The following is a 22,911-nucleotide window of genomic DNA, read 5'->3' as shown; positions in this document are numbered from 1 at the left end:
CCAATAATATTAAAGATAATATTAAAGTGAAAACCTGAACCTTTTAAAACTTCAGTTGTATAGTTAAAAAATTCAGCTTACAGAATCAGAGAAATTACTTATGGGGCCCTGCCCAAGTTATTTAATCTCTTAATGCCTCAGTCTCTTCATTCGCAAAATAACAACAGTATCTACTGTACAGAATTGTGTGGATTAAATGAGATAATACAGATCAACAGTGCTTACACATAATGAACACCCAACAATAGATAGCTATTTTTAGTAGTACAGAATTATCTAAGGATACATTAATTCAACCTATTTAATCTCTTGTTTTCTACATTTAAATAACTAATACACCAGACTTAAGACTCTATCAAGGGGCGCCTGGGTGGCTCAGTTGGTTAAGCGACTGCCTTCGGCTCAGGACATGATCCTGGAGTCCCGGGATTGAGTCCCACATCAGGCTCCCTGCTCAGCAGGGAGTCTGCTTCTCCCTCTGACCCTCCTCCCTCTCATGCTCTCTGTCTCTCATTGTCTCTCTCGCAAATAAATAAAATCTTAAAAAAAAAAAAAAAAAAAAAAAAAATTTTAAATAAAAAAAAAAAAGACTCTATCAAGATAAACTAATTAGTTCTAACATCTAACATATTTGTACTTAAAAATATATGTACAGGCTTAGCATATACACAAAAAAGAAAGTTTTGAAAATGTTTTAATTCACCACAAGTCATTTCTTTTTATCAACATAAAATTAACTAATATTACGTAAAACAAGTATTACATACAACCATATGAATGTAAATTAGTATAGCATTATTTTCAAACTATGAATGATCACATAGCATTGACAATTTAAAAAAAATTCAGTATATGAAGGTTCACAGGAAAGAAAAGAATCTATGGTGACAGGTTTCATGCCTTCCTTAACTACAATTTGTCTAAAATCTAACCATTGAAAGAATGAATAAAGTTAGAGGGTAGGTGGCTTTAATAAGTAAATAGGGAGATACTGATAGTCTTTGAAATGACTGACATCGTGAGAGTTACATACTGGGAAGAATAATCTGGCAGTCTCTGAGTAAGTAATGAGAGGGAGAATTAAGCTAGTGATAGAGGAATGAAAGAGAATGAACAGGTTGCCAAAATTGCCACCAGCAGCTTAAAAACAGTCTTCAACAATGGAAAAAAAAAAAACAAAAACCTGATAAAAAACAACAAAAAAAACCCCAAAAAAACAACAACAACAACAAAAAACACCTGACCAAAATGAATGATATGGAATCACTCTGCAGTGATTGTGGGAAAGGCAAGAATACAATTCAATCAGCATTAAAGCAATCGCAACAAAAATAATTACTGCATCTCATCAAATAGAAAATACCACAGATTATAAAATACACCATTATTTTATATACCAACAAAGAGAAAAAGTTAATAATTAAACTGATATGATGCCAAGCTGCTGTTGTTTATATAACATACTCCAATTTCAGAGATATTAAAATTTGAAATATATTTATCTTAAAATCAATTAAATATAGTATCTGCCTAAATAATAAGGGGTCATAATCCTATGAAATCCTCAATAGTACCCATAACTCTCCCTCATAGCCTGCTGGGGATCTGTTCAAACCTTCTTGGATCTTCAACAGCTCTGGCAGGTTTCTAACATCTAACTCTAACCCATGACTCCCCATCTGTACCTGAGGAGATAGGGTAACCCTTGACCTACTGACAGGGACCACAGCTCTAAGAATCTCTCCTTAAGGGCCCAATAAGTAAACTTATGTGATCTTTATTAAGGCTCCCTAATCATGACTACAGAAAACAAGGCCCTCCCTTTAGAATTACCCTTATCCTAGACTCTTCTAATCAGTATAGGTTATTCTTTAAAATCTGTATCAATAAGACGAAAGAGTGAAAAACTTAGGAATTCTAAAGTGTTCAAGTGTAGAAATGGGATATGATAAGGGTTGGCAACTGGTCTTTTAATTTATTCATTTTCTAAGGCAAATTATTTTAGCCTTACCAGTTTTGGCTAATGAATTGTGTCTGCCATCCTTCTATTCCCCTTTGATCAATGTATTTCACTGACTTGGCACATTTTTCTATTAGTGCTTCCTTTTGCACTGATTTTGATTGCTGACTTGAATTAAATGAGACAGTCCATTTTATCAGTTCTCTACAAACAAGTCAGCATTCTTCGCACGTATGTCAGAGCTACAGTTAGAGCCCACACTTACATGAACTATCCCAGGACCTCTATTCCCTCTGGAAGATACCTCTCCCTAGCAGATAGATACCCAAAGAAAGAAATGGGAAGAGTTTCTCTGTGTAGCCACACATAAAAGAATACTCAAGCACCTTTGTTTTATCAATGAAACATTGGCCAAGTTTAAATCACAATGACGACTTCAATCTCCTGGTACCTGTCTATCCTCTCTCTTTCTTGTTACTTCCTTTCCTGCTCTCTTTTCAGATTCAAGCTTACAGTTAAACCAGATGCTCTGGTTTTCTAATTGTCCTTACTTCTTTATTTAGATGCCAGAACAATCATAAATGAAATCTGTTGTTATACCCCATTTGGAACCAATAATTAAGTTGTGCCCCTCTCCCCATTCTATGTCCTGAAAGTAAGACTCCTGATTCTTTATGTTCACTGCTGAGAATGAAAATTAATATGAAGGGAAAAAGTCAGGGCAAGGTCCCACCTCTACTTCAGAAGCCCTTGAGCCAATGGCAGGGAAGTAAAACTGGTAATCCAAGCCCACAGCATCAATCATTCTTAGAGCATGGGTTAGCCTACAAATGAGCTGAGAACTTGTTTTTTACTCAGATGAAAAGATCCATCCAAAATAAACAAAAGCTTTGAACTGGGAGGAAAGGGAAAGATCAGAGATGAGAAACCCAATATCATATTAAAAAGTTCTGGGTAAGAAGGACATGTAACTAGATAGGTAAAGAAGCCTAACCTTGCCAAAGAAGAGGACTAGTGTGAAGAAATAGCTAATGATTTACCAAATGGGACAAGAGGAAGTGACATGCTAGTTCCTGCATCCAGGAAAGAGCAAGATGTAACAGAAAGGCCTACAACCTAAGGAAGAAATTCAAGGAATTCATGGCCAAGGAAAGGAAAGTACCTTCATCTTCCAAAGGTACCAGGACTAGGGCTGATCCAAGGAGGCTGATCACTTACGTAGAGCAGAAGATAGTTTGGTTCAGCTACATATAATCAGAAGGCTGCAGCAGGAGGCTTTCCCTAGGTATCAGGTTAGAAAAGAAGTGCCGAGAGTTGTGGCCCTCCCAGCCTTACAAATTGCTCCTATCCAAAACTATACAGAGTAAGAAAGGAGAATATCAATTGTTGACACTGAAGAATAACTCCCCTTTTTTTAACGCTTTCATTGCTTTGTTTTATTTCTATTGTTTTTTTTTGATAAAACTACCAACTTAAACCTTCAGGTCACTAAGTAGTTTTATCAGGTGAAAAGTGTCTTTACACCTGTGCTAACAGGAACCAGAACAGAAGAGTAAATTAGTAATGACACTGACCAGACCTACACTAACTCTTGAGAACCCTGGCATAAATGACTGGGGTAGGAGACTGGGGACAACTGGTGCCAGTCTGAAAAACTAGCTTTCCCTCTTAGATATGTACAATAGCAACATGTGAAAAAAGAACATTACAATATCGAAAGCTACATACGTAAGTACTCAGTCATCACAGTGAGTTGGAGGTACTCATATAGGTCATCTCTGACTACTGGAAAAAGAAGAGCATTTTAGTAAGAGGAAATAATCAGCAATTAATATTCATAAGCTGTGTCTGTCTAATTCCTCAGAACTTGTTCTCTTTCAATGCTGACCACATGTTTCCTTCTATGCAATGTGAACCTAAATGAATCCATGAAATCTGGTATCCTGTAACAATACCACCACTTGAATGGTCAACACTACGTAATACTTAGCCTTGATCTCGAGGTTCCAACTTTGATTGCCTGAAATAAAACATCGTTAAACAGTATCTGAGAATCATCAAAATTTCTAACATACCTAAATATCTTGCTTATGACTACAAGTCAACAGTAGGTCTGTAACTAAAAGCTTTATTTTTACAATTTTGAAATATGTCTTTTTTTTTTTTTATGTTATGTTAGTCACCATACATTACATCATTAGTTTTTGATGTAGTGTTCCATGATTCATTGTTTGCATATAACACCCAGTGCTCCATTCAATACGTGCCCTCCTTAATACCCATCACCGGGCTAGCCCACCCCCCCCACCCCCCTCCTTGAACTACTTCCATATGTCCTCAGCATCTAACCAATGCCCCATAGTAAGTAATTGCTAAATGTCTGCTGTTGCAGATGACAAAAAGCCCAATGACATTTTAAAAGTACAGCAATAATTATTTGATGCCAGCTCAATAAATTGTTAAATGAATGAATGAATGCATGGTGATCAAACTAGATTAATCAAACTGAGCTATTTACTAGATAATACTGCCTCAGAAAAATATTTCAAAGAATTGGGCTTTAGTTATATCTCTATTTCCTTCTTCACTAATCTATAGTTTTAAAGTGGAAAGGAGAGGGGCTTAACATACTTGACCCTTTAGCCTCAGATGAAGGTTCCAAAGAAATCTAAGAGCAATAACTAACTTACACGTTTTGTGTTTGTTTAAAAGGGTTTTAAGAAAAAATTAATTAATTAGTGTTCTTTATTTCTTAATGCTTCATGGAGGCCTAGTAAAGTATTTTTATTTATTAAATATTTTTAAATATGAGAACTGCTAAGTCTCTAATGATGCAAGAATCACAGAGAGGAATGGGTAAGAAGGTCAGATGCCCAAAACTGACAACGAAGACATTCTATAACTTCATCTATATAGTTAATGCATAGTCTATAAACCCCTTTTCATGCAAGGCAATAAATTTTTTTGGTATATTTAGATATGGTTAACTTAATTATCTTAAGAACATCATTTAACATTTTATCTCTTTGCCTAAGCATCTGGGAACCTCTGAAACTTAATATATTATACTATATAAATCTGGATGAGAAAGGTAATTTATATTAGTTATATTATGTCAAAGGATGAAAAATGGTAATTTCTTTAGAAATTGTTTAAACTATGAATGACTAAAAGAAGGTCGCTGGAAGTAATTTTCTCATGCTTCCATTTATCTTAAGAATCAGAAGACCTCTGGATTTAGTAGTACTGCCAAATAAGGATTTAAAAAGGATTCGGTTAAGTACAGATGCCTTACAACTACTAATATTTAAGCATTGAACTATTCAACAGTTTACTTTAAAGTCAACTATAATGATAATAGGTACAATAACGTTTTTGTATTGAATACTGTTTGAAATCAAGGGGGTTACGGATTAGAAAACAAGATTGTGTTATATTGACTTTATATTGAAATGGTACTGGTAATAAAATTTCATATATATTTTTTCTACAACACATCAGCCAATACTTAATAAATCTCTGTTACCTCAAACATCAAATACAGAAAAAAAATTGGTTGTTGATTACGTAGTTAGAACACTGGGAAAAACAGACCTATTATAGCTTTTTGTATAATCACTTGCCATTTGAAAAATGATGTATCAAACTCCTTTGGCTCTTCCCATGAGAGGTGCTTAGGGAGCTCAAATTTTTTTTTTCACTTTATACAGGATTAAGCAGAGCTTAGCCCACACTCAAAAGCAAAATTCTTTAGGAAACCAAAGGCTGAGAACATTCCTTATTCAGAAGTGAAATTCCATTGTCAGGGAAATCACTAATACCAACTACCAAGGGAAAATGTCTCATTCCTACTGCAGGATCAGCTAAAGTAAAACTGCTTCTTTAGTTGCTAGGAAACAACCAACTCATTATATGCCATTATCAGAACCCTAGAGAAGAAAACTGGCATCTGCATCACATTTGGGGACACTGGAGATTGAACTAAAAGCACTGAAACTGCTGCCAAAATCCCTGGTCTCCAGGGTTTACACTGTGACCACGGCAGGAGCTGACACCAGACTAGCCTTTGAAGTTTTTCTTTCCGTAGCTCTTTCTAATATCTAAAATTATTTTTTCCCAATATCTCACATTTTCAAACTCAAAGATTCTAAAACAAGACCCTCATTTGAGTTAAACTATGATATCTATGTTGAGCACAATTTAGGAGAAAAAATACTACTCAATAATCTTAACAAGTAACAAAAGAATTTAAAACATTAGTTATTCATTGAATGAAATGTACTAGGTGTCTCTGTCTTTAATTATTTAAAGTCAAAATGAAAAATAAAAGGAAATTGTTTCAAAACTCAAGAGAAGAAAAAGGAAGACATACTGATAAATCCAGTACTCAAAATGACAATTTTAACATTTATCTGCCTAATTATCTTAATTGATCATAAAATTTAACTTGTTTTTTATAAACTGACATGCTTTTTCACAATGCAACACAAAAATACATTCATGAACATATACCATATTTATTCATCAATCTCTTCCCTTCCTTTTAGCAAATGAGGTTGAAAGGAGGTGGGGTGAAATTATGCAGATAAATTACTAGACATTGGCAAGCTGAAACCATGAGACTCCATATACTACTGATTCTGTATGCAGAAAAATAAGTTATCCTCCAGAAGAAGCTCCAGATGTTGGTAAAAGAAGTTGGCAAAAAATCTTCCTTCACCAAATTACAAAGAATGATTCCAGTAGGGTTCCCCCATCCTAATATAATTCTTTGCCCCATCTCCCATTCTAATGTGCACCTCTTTCAACTACTCACACCTGCCACTCTCCACTAACTAATGTTCCCTTGAGATTACTTCATACTTTGACACTCAAACAACTAAGCTCCACTCCACCACCATGTCTACCTTCTCCCAACCTGACTCTTATACACCTTCCTGTGTGTCTTATGAAACATCACTTCCACTTAGGGTTGCCAGATTTAGCAAATAAAAGTAGAGGACCCTCACTCAGTTAAGTCTGAATATCAGATACACAACAAATAACTTTTTAGTGTATGTCCCAACCAATATTTGTGACATACCCATACTAAAAAACTATTCATTGCATATCTAATATTCAAATTAACTGCTGGCAACCCTATTACTGCCCCACATGAGATACCTTGATACTTGACATTTTTCTCACTTGAACAGAAACCTGACTTTCCTCAATAATACCTCATTCCCCAATACCAACTGAATAAAAGAAAGAGAGAAAGAGAGAGAGAGAAAGAAAGTAAAGAAAGAAAAGAAAAGGCCTAACTTTTCTAATGTCCCTTCTATGAATAAAATCAATTTCTCTGTCACTTTTTATACCTGTTCTTTCCACAGCTACTGAAGCACTTCTTCCCATCACAGGTGATTTTCTATTATTTAATCCCTCCAATTTTACCCAGACTCCTGATTCCTCCTCACTACCTGTCTGCCTGGAAATCAGGCCTTGACTTCAATGTTTCACTCATGAATGCCCAAAATAACTTTCCCCTTTGGACTTTCCGCCATGCAAATCCTGAATCCAACAACAAATTTGCCCATGTCAGTTTTCAGGTTTCAGAGAGTTGCTAAAGACAGTCACAAAAACTTAGCAAAACTAAAAAATCATGATATTTAGCATCCAGTGGGCCTTTATCACAACATAGGGATCCTATCATTAATCTCTTCATCTCTCTCTTTTTTAATTCTAAAAGCAGTTAAAAAGCACTATGCCTTTGGACAGTTGTATGCCTAAGCCTGACCTTTTAGAACCACAAAAATTAGTAAGTAACCTGGGATCATCTATTGAAAATGCAAACTCTTTGTCCCTCCCCTGGATTTACTGAAGGAAAATCTTCAACTAAATTTTCAACTAGCTCCCCAGATAATTTTTATGAATATGAAATTTATGGATCAAATTTGCTCTATTGAATAAACTATCTTTTCCTTCCACTGAGAAGATCAAGGAAATATAACTCTTGTCTTTTTAGTACCAGGTATGATGGGGTTCCTTCATCTACTCTTCTTTCCATTCTACTCACCAAACATGGAACTAGACTTATTTTCCAAAAATAATTCATTTACATAAATTTTTTTTTCAAGATTTTATTTATTTATTAGACAGAGAGGAGACAGCGAGAGAGGGAACACAAGCAGCAGGCAGAGTCTGGAGAGGGAGAAGCAGGCCTCCAGCCAAGCGGGGAGCCTGATGCGGGGCTTGATCCCAGGACCCTGGGATCATGACCCGAGCCAAAGACAGACGCCTAACAACTGAGCCACCCAGGCACCCCATTTACATAAATTTTTAATCCCATTCCCTTTGACTCTTTCATAATAAGACTCTTCCAGTAATCCTCTCATGTTCTAGAATCTTCAGTCCCTCTTCACTGTATCCTATGCCTTGGAAAAGGTATGGCTGCCTCTTTTGGAAAGCAAATGAAAAGGGCTTTTAAATGAAAAGCAATGAAAAGGGACTCCTTAGGCCTTCATCCTATTTTCCTTTCCTTTTCCACACCTCCCAACTCCCTGCATGGCCAATTTTATCTAACAAGCAGAAGATACCTCTACCACCACTTTCTTGCTATATATACATTCCATTCTTAAACCCCTATGACTTTTTCATTCACTGTTCTACTAAAGGATTACTAGTAACCACCTAACATCTATTATCTCTTTGCCCATTTTTAAGCCTCATTCTCAATGACCTATCGTTCTTAAAACTTTGCAAACCTCTGGCTCCCAAACTTTTCTACACAACGGTATCAGGTGGAGAACTCCAAAAACGCTGATGCCTGGGTTACTTACCAAGAATTCATGATTTAACCAGTCTAAAGTGTGATCTGAAAATTGAAATGTTTAAGATTCCCACATGATTCAGGTAGGGGTAGGGGCGCCTGGGTAGCTCAGTCGGTTAAGTGTCTGCCTTCAGCTTGGGTCATGATCTCGGAGTCCTGGGATTGAGCCCCACATCGGGCTCTCTGCTCCATGGGGAGTCTGCTTTTCCCTCTCCCTCTGTGCACTCTCTCTCTCTCAAATAAATAAATAAAATCTTAAAAAAAAAAAAAAGATTCCCAGATGATTCTAATATGTAGATATGTTGGAGAACCATTGCTCTAAACACTTAATTTTCATGACATTAGTATCCTTGTTTTCCTACTTCTTGAACTACTTCTTTTCCTCTTTACTACTTCCCTTTCCTCCCACAAAATCACCCACTCCAAACTAGGAATGTCCATCAAACAGAAGTCCTCAACCCATTACTTTTCTCTTGCTGTAATTAATATAGCTGAAGCTATGAAAGTAGAAGAGATATCTCAGGGAGGATGATGGTGATGGTGATAATAATGATGATACCTAATATCAACAAATCTAATACCACACTGACTATATGATGTATCATTATTTTATGTAGCACTAAAAGAGGAAAAAAACACCTAAGATGAGGAGGAATCTAATACAAGAATCCTATATACAGCTGGGGCCCCAAAGGACTACTGTCTTTTAAACTAAAGACAAATGAAATATAAATCTACAATTCAGAAATAAATTTCAAGGAAATATTCATCTCTCAATTTGGGCACTGGCATAAGGCAGAGATATACCTCCATAAGAAGATAAATCACAAATTGTTAAGCATGCAGCTTTCCAACCTGAATTCATACCACCAGACTGGTCCCAAAAACCTCTAACAGAGAAGTCAATTTAAAGTTGCCTCAGGTTGAAAGTGCCCCAGCTTATTGGAGAAACAAAAAACTACTGGGAAAGAATCGGACAAAGCCGGGAATAAAGCAATTCTAAGAAGCCATCTCTTATAAGATGCATCCTGATTAATGTTAAACCATACAAAAACAACCTAATTTGTGTTATGATTGATAAAATACAATAGAAACAGGGCACACTTATAGTTACTTAATATGCTTTTTAAGCATATTACACATACTAACTCATTTAATCTTCACAACAATTTAAGTGCCATAAGCCCCATTATATACGTAAGGAAACTATAGCTCAGAGAGGTTTTGCCCAAGGAACATACAGCTAATTAGATGTGCCACTGAGGTTGGATTCAGGCAGATATGGCTCCAGAGTCCATGCCCTTAACTACTGAGCGAAAGACATATTTCTGGAGAACATCAACATTTAAGTGATATACAGAGAAAAAGCCCTCAAAAAGATAAAGAAAATTATGGAAGCTGCCAGAAAAAAAAGATACTAATCACAGGGAAAAATTATAAAAATAATGGCAGATTTCTCATTGGAAACAATGAAAGGCAGAAGACAATGGAACAGCAGCTTTAAAGAATTGAAGAAAAAAATGCCAACACAATTCTATATTGCAGTGAAAGTACGAAAAGAAAATAAAGACATGTGCAATGAATGAAAGTTGAGAAAATTCTTCACCAGCAGACCCACACAATAAGAGACTAAACAAAGTTCTTCAGGATAAAGAAAAGTGACAAATGAAACTCGGATCTAAAAATGAAAAGCACAGATATAGCAAATTATGGGTAATTAAAATAGACTGTTTTCTTAGTTTCTTTAAAGAATGACTATTTAAATAAACCAGTAACACTGTACTGTGAGATTTATAATGTACATATATTTATTTTTTTAAAGACTTTATTTATTTATTTATTTATTTATTTGAGAGAGAGAGAGAGAGGGAGGAGGAGCAGGGGAGGGGCAAAGGGAGAAGCAGACTCCCTGCTGAGTGGGGAGCCTGATGCAGGGCTCGATCCCAGGACCCTGGGATCATGACCTGAGCCGAAGGTGCCACTAAACTGACTGAGCCACCCAGGTGCCCCTATAATGTACATATATTTAAAATACATCACAATAGGGATGCCTAAGTGGCTCAGGTGGTTAAGCGTCTGACTCTTGATTTGGGCTCAGGTCATGATCTCAGGGTCATGAGATAAAGCCCCACACCTAGTGTGGAGCCTGCTTGGGATTCTCTCTCTCCCTCTCCCTTTGCCCCTCCCTTCCCCGCTCTCTCTCTCTCTAAAAATAAAAAATAAGATAAAATAAATAAAATACTTTACAACAATACACAAAGGATGGGAGGTGGTGAAGAAAACTATACTGTTGTAAGATAATTAATTTTACATGAAGTACACCATGATCAAGTGGGATTTATTCCCATAATGCATGGATCAATATTCTCAAATCAATCAACGTGATATATCACATCAGCAACAGAAAGAATAAAAATCATATGATCATTTCAATAGATGCAGAAAAAGCATTTGACAAAATACAACATCCATTCATGATAAAAACCTTCAAAACAAAGTAGGTTTAGAAGGAACATACCTCAACATTACAAAGGCCATATATGAAAAACCCACAACTAACATCATACTCAATAGGGAAAAACTGAGAGCTTTTCCCAAGGTCAGGGACAAGATAAGAATGTCCACTCTCACCACTTTCACTCAACACAGTACTGGAAGTCCTAGCCACAGCAATCTGACAAGAGAAAAAAATAAAAGGCATCCAAATTGGTAAGGAAGAAGTAAGACTTTCATTATTTGCAGATGGCATGAAACTCTACACAGAAAACCCCAAAGAAAGACTCCACCAAAAAACTACCAGAACTGATAAATGAATTCAGTAAGGTCACAGGATACAAAATTGATGTACAGAAATCCATTGCATTTCTATACACTAATAATGAAGTAACAGAAATTTACAAAGCAATCCCATTTACATTTGCACAAAAAATAATAAAATACCTAGGAATAAATAAACCAATGAGGTTAAGAGACCTATCCTCTCAAAATACTGATGAAAGAAATGAAGACAACAAACAAAATGGAAAGATATTCTATGCTCGTGGATTGGAAGAATTAATATTATTAAAATGTCCATACTTCTCAAAGCAATCTACAGATTGATGTAACCCCTATTAAAATATCAACAGCATTTTTCACAGAACCAGAACAAATTATCCTAGAATTTGTAAGGAATCACAAAAACCCTTGAATAGCCAAAGCACTCTTGAAAAGGAAAAACAAAGCTGGAGGCATCACGATTTCAGATTTCCAGTTATACTTCAAAGCTGTGTAATCAGAACAGTATGGTAATGGCACAAAAAAAGACACACAGATCAAGAGAACAGAATAGAAAGCCCAGAAATAAACCCAAAGTTATATGGTGAATTAATCGTCAACAAAGGAAGTAAGAATATGCAATGAGAAAAAAGACAGTCTCTTCAACAAATGGTGCTGGGAAAACAGGACAGCTACATGCAAAAGAATGGAACTGGACCATTTTCTTACACCATACACAAAAATAAATTCAAAATAGATTAACGATCTAAACATGAGACCTGAAATTATAAAAATACAGGAAGAGAGCTCAGGGAGTAATTTCTCTGACATCAGCCATAGCAACTTTTTTCTAGATAGGTCCCCTAAAGCAATGGAAATAAAAGCAAAAACAAACTATTGGGACTACATCAAAATAGAAAGCTTCTACACAACAGTGGCTCCTGGGTGGCTCAGTTGGTTAAGCAACTGCCTGTGGCTCAGGTCATGATCTCAGGGTCCTAGGATTGAGCCCCACATCAGGCTCCCATTCAGTGGGGAGTCTGCTTTTCACTCTGTGCCTCCCCCTGCTCATACTCTCTCTGCACTGTCTGCTCTGTCTCTCTCTCAGATAAATAAATAAAATCTTTTTTAAAAAGCAGCTTCTGCATAACAAAGGAAACAATCAACAACACTAAAAGACAACATACTGAATGGGAAAAGATATTTGCAAATGACCTACCTGAAAAAGGATTAGTATCCAAAATATATAAAGAACTTATAAAATGCTCAACATCACTCGGCATCAGGGAAATCCAAATCAAAACCTCAGTTGAGATACCACCTCACACCAGTCAGAATGGCTAAAATTAACAACTCAGGAAATTACAGATGTTGGCAGGGATGCTGAGAAAGGGGAACCCTCCTACACTGTTGGTGGGAATGCAAGCTGGTGCAGCCACCCTGTAAAACAGTATAGAGGTTCCTCAAAAAGTTGAAAATAGACCTACCATACGATCCAGCAATTGCACTACTGGGTATTTACCCCAAAGATACAAATGTAGGGATCCAAAGGGGTATGTGCACCCCAATGTTTATAGCAGCAATGTCCACAATAGCCAAACTGTGGAAAGAGCCAAGATGTCCATCAACAGATGAATGGATAAAGAAGATATGGTATATATATACAATGGAATATTATGCAGCCATCAAAAGGAATGAAATCTTGCCATTTGCAACGATGTGGATGGAACTGGAGGGTGTTATACTGAGCGAAATAAGTCAATCAGAGAAAGACATGTATCATATGACCTCACTGATATGAGGAATTCTTAATCTCAGGAAACAAACTGAGGGTTGCTGGAGTGGTGGGGGGTGAGAGGGATGGGGCAGCTGGGTGACAGACACTGGGGAGGGTATGTGCTATGGTGAGTGCTGTGAATTGTGCAAGACTGGTGAATCACAGATCTGTACCTCTGAAACAAATAATACATTATATGTTAAAAAAAAAAGAAGAAGAAGAAGATAGCAGGAGGGGAAGAATGAGGGGGGGAATTGGAGGGGGAGCTGAACCATGAGACGATGGACTCTGAAAAACAAACTGAGGGTTCTAGAGGGGAGGGGGGTGGGAGGATGGGTTAGCCTGGTGATGGGTATTAAAGAGGGTCCGTTCTGCATGGAGCACTGGGTGTTATACGCAAATAATGACTCATGGAACACTACATCAAAAACTAATGATGTAATGTATGGTGATTAACATAACATAATAAAATAAAAAAAAATAAAACTGTTGTTTTTACTTTAAGCATTTACCTCAATCTGTAAATAAATACTATTGTGATTACTTGATATTTGTTTCTCCCATTGGTTTTAAGCACCACAGGAGTATGAATCACATAGAAAATGGTTGACTCAACAGAACACTTGCAACACTTAGCATGGTGGTATGCATAGAGTAAGCAATCACAGATGTATCTGTTGAATAAATGAATGAATGCATGAATGAGGACGTTTTGGAATGTAACTCTATGACTTCGTGTAATTTCTTCCTCTGATTATGTAGTTTTAGTTGACTCTAGTGATTAAAAGCCCAAGTTTCAGAGTCAAATGTGACCATGTATGGTGATTGATTGATTAAATAAATAAATAAATAAATAAATAAATAAATAAATAACTTATATTACTCAACACCAAAAAAACAAAAAACCCAATGAAAAAATGGGCAGAAGACATGAACAGACATTTCTCCAAAGAAGACATGCAGATGACCACAGACACATGAAACGATGCTCAACATCACTCATCATCAGGGAAATGCAAATCAGAACCACAATGAGCTATCATCTCACACTTGTAAGAATGGCTAAAATCAAGAACACAAGAAACAAGTGTTGGCAGGGGTGTGAAAATAAGAAACCCTCATGCAATATTGGTGAGAATGCAAACTGGTATAGCCACCGTGGAAAACAGTATGGAGTTTCCTCAAAAACTTAAAAATAGAATTACCATATGATTTAGTAATTGTACTACTGGATATTTACCCACAGAATATGAAAACACTAATTCGAAAGGACATGCACTCCTATGTTTATTGCAGCATTACTTACAACAGCCAAATTATGGAAGCTGCCCAACTGTCCATCGATAGATGAATGGATAAAGATGTAGTGTGTATACACACATACACACATATACACACACACAATGGAATATTATTCAGTCACAGAAAAGAATGAAATCTTGCCATTTGCAACAACATGGATGGAGATGGAGAGTAAAATGCTAAGCAAAGTCAGTCAGAGAAAGACAAATACCGTATGATTTCACTCACATGTAGAATTTAACAACCAAAACAAATGAACAAAGGGAAACAAAAGAGAGACAAATAGGTGATGGGGATTAAGAGTACACTATCTTGATGAGCACTAAGTAAAGTACAGAATTATTGAATCACTGTATTTTACTCCAGAAACTAATGTAACATTGTATGTTAACTACACTGCAATTAAAATAAAAATAAACTAAACAAAATACCTTCAAAAATATTTTATATGAAGTAACACAATATAAACCTTTATTAAAAAGAATGTGAAAACTTAAGAAAGTTTATTATAATCCCTAAAGTAGCCACAGAATAATAATATGAAGAGGTATGGCTGAAAAATCAATAGAAGTGGGGCAGCTGGGTGGCTCAGTTGGTTAAGCATCCAACTCAGGTCATGATATTGGGGTTGTGGGATCGAGCCCCAAGTTGGGCTCCCCACTCAGGAGGGAGTCTGCTGGAGATTCTCTCTCTCCCTCTCCCTCTGCCCCTCCCCCCACTCCCTGCACACACATGCACACACATGCACTCTCTCTCTCTCTCTCTCTCTAAAATAGATAAATAGGGGCGCCTGGGTGACTCAGTCGGTTAAGCACCTGCCTTCAGCTCAGGTCATGATCCTGGAGTCCTGGGATCAAGTCCTGCATCGGGGTCCCTGCTCAGCAGGGAGTCTGCTTCTCCCTCTGACCCTCCCCCCTCTCATGCTCTATCTCATTCTCTCTCTCAAATAAATAAATAAAATCTTTAAAAAAAATAAAATAAAATAAATAAATAAATATAATGAAACAGGGCACCTGGGTGGCTCAGTCGGTTAAGCGACTGCCTTCAGCTCAGGTCATGATCCTGGAGTCCCGGGATCGAGTCCCACATCGGGCTCCCTGCTCAGCGGAGAGTCTGCTTCTCCCTCTGACCCTCCCCCCTCTCATACTCTCTCGCTCTCTCATTCTATCAAATAAATAAAATCTTAAAAAAAATAAATAAAATAAAATAAATATAATGAAACATAAGGTTAAAAGTAAAAGAATAAAAAAGATATTCTATGGAAACAGTATGTGTAAGAAAATTAATGTCGCGATATTAGCATCAGATAAAGATGAGAGTTTATCAGAGATAAAGAGAAACACTTCACAACAATAAAGAGGTCAATTCACCAGGAAGATATAACAAGTCTAAATGTGTGTTTAGAGATTCAAAATACATGAAGTAAAAACCAAATTAGAGAAAATCCACAATCATAGTTGGAGATTTTAACAATCCTCTCTCAGTAGGTCTGAGTAATTAGGTAAGAAGTCAATAAAGATATTAATCAGCTGAACAGTACTGTTGACTTGACCTACATGGTATTTACAGAATATTAATCACAACAGCTGCAAAATACAATTTCTTTCTAAAAGCATATGGAACAATCACAAAGATGGACCACATGCTAGTCCATAAAGTCTTAAAAAATTTTAAAAGATTGACATTTTACAGAGTAAATTCTCTAACAAAAACAAAATTACACTAGAAATAAATATCAATGTTATTAAAAAGATCCCCAAATGTTAGGAAAATTAAATAACACACTACAAAAATAAAAAAAGGAAATTAGAAATTATTTATTTTAAACTGAATGACAATGAAAACACAACATATCAGAATTTACAGGATTCTAAGAAATGACTAAAGATAATTTACAATCATAACTATTTATACTAAAAAACAAGAAATGTTTAAAATGAGTTATCTAAGTTTCTAACTTAAGAAGGTAGAAAAAAGAAGAGCAAATTAAGCCTGAAATTTTAAAAAGGAAGAAAATAGTAACAGCAGAAGACAATGACATAGGAAATAAACATAAAACAGAGAACATTTAAAAGGCCAAAATTTTATTCTTGGGAAAAATTAATAAAATTGATAAACCATAGCAAGAAAAATCAACAGAGAAAAAAAACCAAATTACCAAAATTAGGAATAAAGAGGAAACACTCCCATCTCATATACATTGCATCTCATATTCTGTTTTAAAAGGTAGTAGGCTAAATAAATAATAAATAAATAATAAAAGGTTGTAGGCAGTATTACGAAGAACCTTATGTATATATTCTACAACTCAAGTAAATAATAAACTCCTATAAAACACAATGAAACTGAAACAAGATGAATTACAAGTCTGACTAGAATTAATCCTCAAAAACCTTCTCCTAACCAAGGAGAAAAAAACAAACACTCCAGCCCCAGATTTCTTGATAAATTCCACCAAATACAAACATTACACTTAATCTAATAATTTTACAGCAACACTTTCACAAAAGAGAAGAGGAGGGAAGTACTTCCAAACTCATTTTACAAGACCAAGATAGACCCCTACAATACCAGAAAAAGACATTACAGGAAAAACAAATTAGAAACTATTAATATTAATTAACATTGAACTATTAATATTAATATTCCTCACAAATACTGATCTAAAACAATAAAGTATTAGCAAATTTAATCTAGCAATATATTGAATTACAATATTACTTATTATAATTAAATATTATGACCAAAAAGAATCTATCCCAGGAATGCAAGGTTGGTCTAACACAGAAAATCAATGTAAATCACACCATCCATAAAATAAAAGAGAAAAACCATATCATCATTTCAATAAATGGGGAGGAAAAAGCATTTGAAAAAAACTCAGTGCCCATCCACAATAAAAACTCTTAGCAAACAAAGAAACAGAGAGGACAGAGGGCATCAGTGAAAACCTACTACTATCATTCTTAAGGATGAAATACTTATTGTTACCCTACCCTACAAATCCAGATGAAGACAAGGATGTCTGCTCTCATCTTTACTACTAGTTAGTGCAATAAGTAAACGAGAAAATGAAATGAAAGAAATAGATTGGAAAGGAAGCACTGAAGCTATTTTACTTACAGACAACATAATCATGTGCATATAAAGTGTATATTCTGTCCTAACAGTAAACAATTTGAAATTAAATACAAAATACAATTCCAAAATCATCTCAGAACATAAAATACTTAGAATAAATCTAACAAAAGTGCAAGACCAATACACTAAAAACTATATATTACTCCAAGAAATTAAAGAAAATCTAAATAAATATAGAAACATACCATGCTCATGGATTAGAAGCCTCAATTTTGTCAGGACCTTGATTCACAAAATACTGACCTAGATACATTCAATACCAGTCCCTATACACTCAATACCATCCTAATGAAAATACCAACATGCTTTTCTGTACAAATTGACAAGGTGAATCTAAAATTTATACAGAAATGGAAAAGAACCCAGTGTAACTAAAACAATCTTGGAAAAAAAACAAAGTTGGAAGACTCATACTTTCTGACTTTAAACTTTCTCCATGGCTACAATTATCAGGTAGTATGGTTTTACTGTAAGGCTTAAAAAAGATAGATGGAACACAATAGAGTATCCAGAGATAAACCCATACACATAAACTCAATTGACTTTCATTTAAGGTATCAAGTCAATTCAATGGGAAAAGGAAGTCTTTTAAACAAATGGTACTAGAACAACTAGATAAACCACTATGTGTTTTCCCACGACTCTGACATTAACAACCTGGTTACAGCATTAGATCCCACAGGTTAATTAAGGGCTCAGTCCCACTAGACTACTCCCACTTCAGATACCAATCACAAGTTCAGGTTGTTACCTGTGCATCTGGACTGACCAGCTATAAATCAGAGGTTTCCATGACCCCCTCCTTCAGGTTTGATTAATTTGCTAGAGTGGCTCACAGAACTCAGACAAACATTTACTTATGTTTACTAGTTTATCATAAAGGGTATTAGAAAGGATACAGATAAATAGCCAGATGAAGAGATACAAAGGGAAAGGTCCAAAAAGGCCCTTAGCATAGGAGCTTCTGTCCCTACGAAACTAGGTTTATACAATCCACCAGGATGTGGATACACTCACCAACCCAGAAGCTCATCAAGAGTTTTCACAGAGCTTAATCTGCACCCCACCCTCCTTCCCCTTCCCCTTCCCAGAGGTCAGTGGGTGGGGCTGAAAGTCCTAACCCTCTAAACAACTGGTCTTTCTGGTGATCAGCCCCATCCTGAGACTATCCAGGGACCCTACCCTAAGTCACCTTACTAACATGAACTCAGGTGTGCTCAAAAAGGGGCTCCCCATGAGTTACAAAAGATACTCCTATCATCAGAAAATTCCAAGGGTCTTAGGAGCTTTGTAGCAGGACCCAAGGACAAAGAACAAATATATTTGCTATTATACCACAACTATGAAAAAATATAAACTCTTATCTCATTTCCCACACAAAATTTAAATCATGATGTGCAAGCCAAAGCTATATAAAGCTTTGAGAAAAAATATGTATCTTTATAACCTTGGGGTAGATAGGCAAAGATTTCTTAGGACACAAAAAGCATTAAGCATTAAAAAAAATTTTTTTTTGATAAATTGGGATTTCATGAAAATTTAAAACATCAGTTAATCAAAAGGCAAGCCATAGACTGGGAGAAATATTCCCAATACATATATCTGACAATGGACTCACAGCCAGAATATATTAAAACTCCTGCAACTCAATTACAAGAAGAAAACTGAGCCAATAAAAAAAATGAGTAAAAGACTTGAACAGACACTTTATCATAAAGGAAGATACAATGATATCTAATATGCACATGAAAAGGGGCTAAACATCATTAATCATCAGGGAAGCACGAACTAAAACAATAAGAAGATACCATTTTATACCCACTAGTGAAGAGACTGGCAACACCAAATACTGACAAGATGTAAAGCAACCGAAATCCTTAGGAAACTTGTACAAGTATTTATAGAAGCATTATTCATAATAGCCAAAAACTGGTGTCTACCCAAATGTCCATCAACAGAAGAACAAACAGTATTTGATTATATTCATGTGATGGAATACAATTCAGCAATAAAAAGGACTCAACTACTGATATAGGCAACAACAGGATGATGTTCAAAAGCATTAGGCTAAGAGAAAGAAACCAGATACAAAAGGCTATACAGTCTGTAGGGTTCCATTTATATGACGTATAAGAACAAAACAGAACTCATTTATGACACTAGAAATCACAACTGTGATGGCCTAAGAGTGGGGGAGTGAAGAGAAGGAAGCCCAGGGAAATGTTGTAGGGGGATGGAAATGTTCTCTATCTTGATTGAGGTGTGATTATACAGGTATATACATTTATCAAAAATTACTGAACCATACATGTAAGATCTTTGCATCCCATAGTAAGTATAACTTTAACTCAATAAAATATCGTAAGAGGGTGCCTGGTGGCTCAGTTGTTAGGCGTCTGCCTTCGGCTCAGGTCATGATCCCAGCATCCTGGGATCGAGCCCCACATCGGGCTCCCTGCTTGTGGGGGAGCCTGCTACTCCCTCTCCTACTCCTCCTGCTTGTGCTCCCGCTCTCACTGTCTCTCTCTCTCTGTCAAATAAATAAATAAAATCTTAAAAATATATATATATCATAAGAGAGAGGGGGAAAAGAACTTTAAACCAGACTTTCGGTTCAGATGGCAGACTGACCACAAGTATTTATCTTCTCCCCCCAAAAACAGCAACTAGGAAGAGACATGAAAGAAACTTCTGGAACACTAGTATTCTATAGGAAGAGACATGAAAGAAACTTCTGGAACACTAGCATTCTATTTATCATGTCCTGAAAAATTATATAGGTATTTTCACCTTGGGATTATCCACCTATCTGTACACTTATGATTTGTACACTGTACAGTCATATATATATATAAAATTCAATTTTTTTCATCAGCCAATGAATCAGGTAGCCTCCACAACCCACTGCTGTACAGAGCATCTATCCAGCTACTAAATTTTCACAAAGGGTGTTAAACTTACCAAAAACTGGTCTGCTTTCTAAAGCAATAGCAGTTGACATGATCAGTACAGGTCACAGCGTAGTCCAAAAATATCAGCTTTTCAGCTCCAATTAAAATGCACAAATGATAATGGTAACTTTTCAAAAGACTGTAAGGTAAATATGTAGTCTAATGTCCTAACATCTTAGAGGTCTTAGAGGATACCTAGAGTATCCCAATAAGTTATGGAGCCATTTTCTCACCCCATCTTTCATCCTGATATTTTGTAGCATGTTTGCTAAAAATGTACTGTCAGCACTTATCAAAGTAAACTGACTTTTATATGATTTATGTGTCAGAGAGCCAAATCTCCAAATCTCCACTAGTTCCTCAGCCAGACTATCAAATTCCACAAATATTTTTTAAACTTAGCATCTGATGAATGCTGAGAAGAACATGAATAATGTCAGATGACTGAAGTGATGAGAGTGTAGCTGAATTCAGAAATCAAAAATGTGTAATGCCAGCAATTAACACAAGTATTCTATATTCTCTGACAGTATTCAGCAGTAGATAAAAGAGGCAGGGTTATGGAGGGATATTGACTGAGAATATGAAATGGGATCCTGGCCCCTCTTCTCTTCCCCAATTCCTCACAGAATGAAAAAACAATGTATTCTGGTTCCTTCAGACTTGATCTTTCACCTCTGGTCTCATAAAGTTTTCTTCATTTACAAAAGCATTTACTAAATCTAAATTTGAATTTCAGGTTCAATTTTTTGCAGCCTAATTAATTTGCATTGTCAGGTTTACTCTCACTTCTCCCATGGAACATTCCCTTTGCCCCTCTCCTGAGGGTATGTGCACACTGGGTCTCTTCTATTCCACATTCAGGGGTTCCTTTGCAGAGATGTTTTCATCACCTGTCACAATCTGAGGCTTAAATGGAACTTAATACTCAAAAAGGACACTTAAAGGCAGGATCCTGCATCCCTGAGAGGGGAGCAGCAACACTTAGCTAAATCTCTGTGTCTAATATCACTGACTTGGGTTTCTAAGTCTCTGATCACTGTGGAAAGCAGAAGTATTTCCATCTTCTTGTGGCCATCCATAAGGCTTAGGAGAAAATCTGAATCAGTTTCTGTTGACAATTACAACACTAACAGAGGAGGGGGAAAATGAGTACTTAAAATACTCTGATGACAAAATCAGAATTCTCCTTTTGGTGTTTCTAAATTTCTATTCTTAAATATAAATGGAATAAAGACTGTTTTAGAATTTCCTTTAAAAAAAAAAAAAAAAAGGCTGGGTTAATCCACACAAATAAAGAATAAAGATCAAGGTCACAAAGGAATCAGTAAAGAAGGGGTATTGTTGGGAGTATAACTGAAATAGCTAACTATGAGATCTGAGTATAAAAGGGGAGGAAATGCAGCTGAGAGGCTTGAATGCACTAGGAAAGCAGGTGGATTCTGGGACCAGAGATCAAAGAGCACATTTATTAGAACTCAAGCAGAAGGGGGCGCCTGGGTGGCTCAGTCGTTAGGCATCTGCCTTTGGCTCAGGTCATGATCCCAGGGTCCTGGAATCGAGGCCTGCATCAGGCTCCCTGCTCTGTGGGGGGCCTGCTTCTCCCTCTCCCACTCCCCCTGCTTGTTTCCCTCTCTCGCTGTGTCTCTCTCTGTCAAATAAATAAAATCTTTAAAAAAAAAAAAAAAAGAACTCAAGCAGAAGGAAGACAAGATGTGACAATGAAAAAAAGAAGAGTTTCAGAGTTCAAGACATATTTCATCTACCAACTCTTGCAAATAGAAATGAATATAGAAATATCTATGATTAGAATTATCAACCTGTGGCATGATGCCTGACCTAAAGTGAAATCTGAATACATAAGGGGTAATTGCTGTAAATGGTGGAGAAAATCCAAATTATTTATGGTATTTACCTAGGACATAATTAACTGCAAATTCACAGCTCCTAGAAAAAAATTAAAATTATTTCTATAAATAACATACAGCTCATCTGATATTTTTAGATTATCCAATCAACTGTCCTCATCCTCAAGGATAAATTTAAGTTGATTGGACAGATATTACATACATAAATATAGAGCCAGATATACTCAAAATAAAATAAAATTTCATTTTGTTCTAGAGCAATTTTAAAATGAGCATGATTTATGTAATTTTTTTATATATCCAAGAACTTCTACACTGCCCTTACAATTCAATATTGGCCATAATGA

The 22,911-nt window shown here is 36.0% G+C and overlaps 1 protein-coding gene across 8 annotated transcripts in view; it reads right to left on the bottom strand.

Annotated features, from left to right (window-relative positions):
* Window positions 1–22,911, bottom strand: part of NUBPL (NUBP iron-sulfur cluster assembly factor, mitochondrial) — a 215,709-nt gene that overhangs the window by 108,517 nt on the left and 84,281 nt on the right. The gene's annotated exons all lie outside the window — the stretch shown is intronic.

This window comes from Halichoerus grypus, chromosome 8, assembly GCF_964656455.1.
Source record: "Halichoerus grypus chromosome 8, mHalGry1.hap1.1, whole genome shotgun sequence".
NCBI lineage: Eukaryota > Metazoa > Chordata > Mammalia > Carnivora > Phocidae > Halichoerus > Halichoerus grypus.
The sequence above is the reverse complement of the archived record's forward strand: the minus strand, read 5'-3'. Positions and strand labels throughout refer to the sequence as shown.